The sequence below is a fragment of the Nuphar pumila genome, chromosome 2 (assembly GCF_984573655.1).
Source record: "Nuphar pumila chromosome 2, dmNupPumi1.hap1.1, whole genome shotgun sequence".
In the NCBI taxonomy this organism is placed as follows: Eukaryota; Viridiplantae; Streptophyta; class Magnoliopsida; order Nymphaeales; family Nymphaeaceae; genus Nuphar; species Nuphar pumila.
The window spans coordinates 30,960,636-30,968,515 of NC_143250.1; positions in this window are offsets into that span (position 1 = coordinate 30,960,636).

The window sequence follows — 7,880 nt, forward strand, 5'->3', positions numbered from 1 at the left end:
TACGAACAATGAAATGGGGAAAAAAAAGAGAAGGGGTAAAAAAAAAGGTTGGCTAGGGTTTTATCAGGTGAAGGGGGGGGGGGGGGGGGGTTGTTATCGAGTCTGGATCAAACCCGGTTCGGGCCCGACCTAAGGAACTAAAAAAAACCAAATAATAATAATAAATAAAATAATAAACCAAAAAGAATCTATATATAAAAAATCAAAGCAAAAATAAATTATATATATATATATATATTAAAATTAAGTCTATTTAGCGAATAACAATCTTATTTTAGATGAAAGTTTGGTTCTAAACATTTTTTTTAATTAAAACGTTTTTTGTACTAAAATATCCTTTTTATAAAATTATTCCAAAAATCAGTAAAATGTGTCTTATTAAGTTTGAAACACCTCAAACATGCCTAAATGAGTTGATGATTTATTAAAATGATAAAATTAATTATTTTAATAGTATCTTATTTACGTAAATTATTGAAATAACCATTTTACCCTTCTTTATCAGAAAGATAAAATTAAGCATATAAAACTCATCAAATTTATAATAAAAGATAGAAACACATTTTTAACTCTAATTAAAATGATTCCTTTATTTATTTTCTCTTAAAAATCTACAGGTTTTACAAAAGCTCCTTCGAGGTTTGAATACGAAAGACAAAGGTTGTATTACATTTGAGAACTCGATTAAGGTAGGTACATCAATGACGTAGACATAGATCTATCCAAATACATGAGATATGCATAGGGACAATTTTGAAATCTGAACCAATGTGGATCCGACCTTAAAACACCTTTCTAATATTGATTTTCAAATTAGAGAATACATTTTTAGTAGATCCATGGCACTATAAAATAAAAAAGAAAAATAGTTTCTAAAACATGACTATTTTCAGGCTTCCAATATGAAAAATGATTTGGAAAAACTTGTTTTTTTGTTAGACCTTATTTGTTCCAGTATGATTAATATGTTAATATTAGATTATATAGATGAAATACAAGTTCTAATAGCTCTGAAAATTCAATATACGCTTGAATCCATGTTCTTGTATGCAAAATCATTTTTGAAAAAGGTTTTGGAAAAAATGTTTAGGGTTTTGATGCTTTATGTTCAAGAAAGTTAATCTGAGCATATATGGTTGTTTAGTTCATGTTTAACATGATTAAACAACATGTTATTGCATGAATAAACTATAATTTTATGTTTTTTAAGGTTTCTTGTGATTTTTATATAAATAAAATTGTAGTTGAGATATTCCATGAAGGTTTTGTGATTCTTGAATGATGAATGCTAATGTTTTAGCAATATTTGCATGAATATGAACAAAGATGTGTTGTATGATGATGTAAATATGTATAGAGCATTAAAAATTATGATTAAATGGATTATTACATGATTTGTGTTCTTGCTTCATGGATTTTGCATGAGTTTGAAATCTTGGCTATTCTGTCTTCATTTTTTGTTCCAACTCGTCTTAGAAAAAAAAATATATCTCTATCCAAACAAAGTCAATAAATAAAATAAAAAATATTAGAATGTTTTGCATATTAGGGGCTTGAATTTAGAATATTTTTTTGTTTCATTTGGGTTAGTTTGGGGCCGAAACGTCAATTGCAATAGAGCATAGGTTTTATGCCTTGTCAGTGAGACTATCTGATAAAGGATTTTAAAAGTTCTAAAAACCCAATCAAAACTGATCAAAATAAATTATGAAAAATTTAAGTGAACATGTATACAAAATTTTTGTAAAAAGGTTTCTATCAAAAGATTTCTTTGTGAGTTTTGAGATTTTTTTTAATCTGGGATGAATTTTTGCAGTTGACAGGATCTGTCTTATATTTTTCCTGAACATGGTTCAGGTCAAGAAGTTTTCTGATTACAACTAATTTTCAATTCTATTTCTTGGATTGTGTTTATGAGATGTTGGGGCAGCCCAAGTTAATTTTTGAGAGTGAAATTCAGTTCTTGTGATTTATGGTGGGTTTTCCAAAATCGGGTTAACAAGGATCCGAACTACAAAGTATGACATGTATTGGTGCCTAGTTGTGTTTTACTTTATGCAGCATAATTATGGATGCTTATATTAGAATTTGATCTGATATGCAAGCAAACTGAATGTATTTTGTGTTATTCTTGCTTTATAACCATTCATCTGATAAGCATGTTAATGAACATTGTGCATCATAAGACATGATCAGTATAAAATACTTGGTTACACATGTTTGCTTGTTAAAACATGATCATGATTGCATGTGTGTGCAACCTTTATGTATGCATGTGAGCATATGATATTGTGATAATGATGTGTGATATGAGCATGTGGGTGGCTTGGGTGTGAGCCTAGGTTTGGTGGAACCTATGGGTGTCTGTAGTGCACCAAGAAAATAAAAGATATTCATGCACATAATCACATAATTGCCTCGTGGAGGCTATGCTCAAGGTGTAAACTATAGATGTTTGAATGAGTCAGAATAGACTTGTGTTATGAAATGTCTGGTATGAAGATTGGGCTTGTGAGCCCGGGTGTAGCTGTGAGCACATGAAATTTAATTGATGAGCCTAATAATTAAATAACACACATGACCCATGTAGACCATGTATGATGGACTGGAGACCATTTTAGATTGAGTGGTGGTACACATGACCGATTGATCGTTGTTGGTTTTTAACGGGCAATGATGTCTCCCTTGGTCCCTAGTCTTTGGTCGTACGAGACCCGAAACCTGGTGTCCTAGGTCGTATATCAAGAAACTCTGCAGAGTAGGAATCGATTTTGTGTTGGACCACTAGGAGTTAAACTTGGTCACAGACCACTCCAGTGAAACCTTCGTGGGAGGTCGCAGATTCTTCAATTCAATGAGTTTAATAAAATATATGGCATAATAAACCCTTCATTTGGATTAGTTGAATTGAAGTTAGGAAAAGCGGAACAAAAGAATTAAGATTGGAATCATTGTAATGTTTCAGTTTGTGCATGAATTATTATTTCATTGGCATGATTCATTGTGGCATGTTTATTTTGAAAGTATGAATGCAAGCATGATTAATTGTATAAATGTAAATTATGCTTAATTTTGATATATTATGTTGCATGATTTAGATGTTATATAAAAATATGCCAATGCTTATTTATGTAATTGAAATATATTTGTGTTCACATGTTTTGGTGTTACCTACTGAGTTTATGATCTAATGCCTCTACTTTTAATATTTCAGGTAATGAGTAGGCTGGAGGGTGATGACAGGAATGTTCGGGGTGGCGCCAAGAGGGTCACAGGTTTTTAGGTTGTTGATAGTACTTGATAGTTTTGTTATTTGATTATTTTATTATGTCTTGTAAACTTTGATAATTCATAATACTAGTATTTGATTTGTTTAATGCTACTGATGATTTGATTCAGTTATTGTAGTCTTATATGTGTGTTATAACTGTAACCCGACCAAGGCTTGAACCATACTTAAAAAGAGTTTCTATTGTGTTCTTGAAAATTGTGTAAAGGAATTAACAAAAAAAATCTCTAAAATTTCAGTTTAAAAATTGGGGTGTTACATGTTCTATTTTTTGTATGAGTGGAAGATTGCTCTACACGAGAATCATATCGAAAAGGTAAACATGAGACCCTTTATTATTTACCTTTTTTGAGACAAGTATAATTGGGTCATTATCGTTCCACTTTGGTAGAAATAATAATACTCATAGTTGATTCATTTTCTTAATTCACAAGAAATTGACTTCAATTGGTGAAACTAGCAAATCATGTAACTAGAGATAATTCTACACTGTACCTTTGTTTACAAACATGTTTGATGAGCTGGTATACACAACTACTATTACACCCTGTGTGAATTGGGAACACAATGACCTACCTTTAGGTAGAATTATTGTTTCATAAAGTCACACACAATTATAATATCGAATCTTAGCACAGTTCAAAGAATTCTTAATCAACACAACTCAAATCACTTTGGTGATTGCACAAGTCAGTTAATTGAGATCCTTTACTGCAAACATATTCGTATTATAGAGCATGCCTATACACACAAGATAATGCATGTATATTTATGACGAAATGTATTATATCATAAAAAACATATAAATTCATGCATCAACTTATATGCATAAATAAATTTTGATGAAAACATATTACATATGTCATGAATTTTGTCATAATTCATGCTTAAATATCATGCATAACTCAAATAACATAAAATGCATGTACAAGACATGCAAAAGTCATGCTTCCATGATAATAAACACTTATAAAGCATAAAAAATGACAAAAACATGCTCTTATGGGTAAAGCTCAGGGTGTTCATATTGAAACCGATATAAAAATGCTTTGAATTGGTCTGAAATGACCCCGAACCGGTCAGCTAAGAGCTTAAACCGATCTTGAAATAGTCGAACCAGTCTAAAACATGTACAAAAGCCTATAAAACCCTAAAATTGAATAAGAAAATTCATGTTCCTACACTGATTCATGAAAACAAGGTTTCTACATTCAAGAACCGGTGAAAAACAGATAGGAATCGGTCCTAGAACACCTTGTATCAGTTACAAAACTGGTTTAGTATTTTAAAGGGTTTAAACAATACATGCACCTTATTTCAGACCTGATCCGATATAGTCTGGATCTAGATCTTATTTCAATGGATCCAAGCTGAATCCTATTGTCCAGATCTGATCATGATCAAGTCATGGGTTGGATCCTATGATCCAGATCCAAACCTGATCATGGGTCAAATCTGGATTCTTGACCCAATCTAGATCCATACCCGATCCAAAAAGAATCAGGGTCAGATCCAGATCCTAGGTCCATCCCGGATTAGGTCAGACCCAGGCCCAGAATGACAAATAGGTCTGGGTCCAGACCCGATCCTTAACGGATCTGGGTCATAGATCGGGTTCACCCTGAAACTGACGCATACCTAATCCACCCAAAACCAAGGATCCAGGTCTGGATCGGCGCTCTCCCTGATGACACAACTCTGATACCCAATCCGCCGGGACTGGGTTTGGATCAGACCAACACTAGGGTCGGGTTTCCACTGTAGATTGCTACAATGGAAACCCAACCTCGTTTAGTTTTATGAGAAACCGAACGCCTTCGGTTTTCTCAGAAACTAAATGTCAGTTTCTCAAAACTCGCCCACCCCCCTTGTTTCTGCTGACGGCCACCAGCACCAGCGGTTTCATCGGTGACAATGACTGCCCGACGACAGACACCCTCCGAAAGCAACGCCGGTGAAGGTAAGGGGAAGCACTTTTTTTTAATTTTACATCCCCCGTCAGTTGCTGCCACCACAGTGACTAGCCAAAGCAGTCATCGTCAACGGTCGCCATCTGCCACTACCGTCCGCGAGAGGTTGCAGTGGCCAAAAACCTACAAAAACAACAAATTCCTTTATCTTTTTTTTGCCTCTATTGCTTGCTACTTTTATCACTGTTAGCCGGCCACTGCAACGGATGGTGACGGTTGGTCGACAATGACTAGTCGTCGTTGGTGTAATATCGCGTATTTTCGTACTTAGTCATTTTATGATTTTGTTGAAAATTTGGTTAAGTATAGAAGAAAACTCGTTTGAACCTCAATATTAGACCGATGCTTTTGTGTTTGGGCTTGGCTCAGGTCTCATCAACTGGGTCTAAATGAGCCATTTAAAATGTAGGAAAGAGTTTTATTTTTTACTTTTAAATTCAAGCAAAATTCGGGTTATTTTTGAGCAAAATTCAAAATTTATATTCATGTGATATATCGTTGGATGCGTCTCAAAATGCCGAGCATAACAATATGTTACTTTTTTGAATTTGAGTTTCGATTGGCCAAAAAATCATATTTTAAAAAAAAGAGAGCAGTTTGTCGGTTGAGATCCGGATTTGGATTAGACTAGATTCGATGGATTTGATCCAAATTAATATGGATCTGAACTCTATCCAAGACCCATATTAATCTGTATTAGGTCCGGTCCAAAAATCATTTGGATTTTTGGAGATGGGTTTGGATCTTGGATCTAGATCCAAATTCAAATCCATGCACAACAAAGTTCTAACTTTAAATTCATTAGAAACCTTTAAATTGAACTTATTTTGAGTTAAAAAGTCTCCCAAGTTAATATGACAACTTTTAGAAGCTTTTGGATGATTAGTAATTATTTAATATTTAATAATTAGTTAATTAATTAATTAATTAATTTTGAATTTTATTTGTATGTTTGTCTAGGACTTCTAAATAGAGTCCTTATTCATGTCTAAGAAGACTTAAGAAGGTTTGAGAAAAGACTTAAAAATTGGAAACTTTGAAAAGTCAACTTAAGAGGATTTTTTAAAATTTTGGAAAGGGTGAGAGAGAGAGAGAGTCCTCAAAAGAGGAAAGTCTCCTCTCCAGCCCATCTAGAAAGGGCTGGAGAAAAGGGGGGGGGGGGGTCACCCCCTTTTTGCCTATTTAACCATCAAAAAAAAAGAAAAGAGAAAGAGAAGAAAAAAGGAAGAAAGAGGAGGGAGAATGAGAGGAAGGAGGAGAAGAAGCCATCTTCCCGGAACCATCCATGTTTTCTCCATCAAATCCATATTTTTTTTATCTACGATCAAGGTGCGGGTTTTCACTTTTGAATCAAGTAAGAAATTGAAAACCGATTGGATTTCTATGCAATATTTTGGTGGAAATCCATGGAAAAAGAGTAAATAAGGATGGTTACTCTAAAATACATGGATGAGGATTCATGGATCCTTTTCCATGGATGTGTTTGTGATTCTTTTCATCTTTTCTCAAATAAAATTCTTTACATGCCTAGTTTTATATTAAAACAGAATTTATTTCATAATAAAAATAGCTTGTTATGTGCTTGTATTATGATATTTTCCTTTTTCATGGATAGTCCATGGTATGTCTTATTAAATGCATGTCAACATGCGATTAACCAATCTTGTATGCGTGCTTGTCTTCATAAAAATCAACATAAGCATGTTACGGATGAGTACAAGTCTGAATATGAGTTTCTTCCATGTAAGCATGCTAAGTTTCTTAATATATATGATTTGTACATCATGCCTGTTGGAATTCATATATGCATATGAATTGCATATATAAAATGTATTTAAGTTTAGGCATGTTTTCGCTTAGCAAAAGTATATATATATATATATATATATATATATATATATATATATATATATATATATATATATATATATATATATATATATATATATATATATATATATATATATAAATTTTTTTCTCTGCAAAGGTGGGAGGCAATGGGTTGTTCGGCAGCCCAACCGAGCTAGGCTCAGTTGGGCAGGCTTGACAGCCGGCTAAGCCCAGCTGGGCTTTGCTTTTCAAAATAAATAAATAAATACTCAAAGCCTTTATTTTAAAAACCATGTTTCTTTTTTTGGCTGTCTAGCAGTGTGCACAGGCCCGGTTTGGGCCTGTGTGTGTTGGTTGCCAGACCCAGCCGACTCAGCTCGATTGGGCTGGAGTCGAGCCCAGTCGTCTGGTGCCTTAAAAAAAAAACAATCGAGTGGTCTGGCTAGAACTGGACAGTACCCAAGGTTATGTTGGTAGGTCTGTCGGGCCTTATAGGCCTAGCTGAGTGGGCTCGACTGGGCAGGTGGGTTAAAAAAAAAACTGGTGAGACTAACACTTCAATTTTCATTCTTTTTTCTTTTGAAGAGAAGAATGAAGTTAGAGAACACTTCAAAGTTTAAACATATACTTATAGATCTTCATGTCAGGATTGTGTTTCATTATTTGGTAGTCATACATGATATATATGGCTTTCTTAGCAGTCAACCCAATTTTTTTACCTCTCTTGATGATGAGCAAACACCACAGATAATATATCAGTGTCACAAGACATTGTTTGCGTCCTTTAAAAT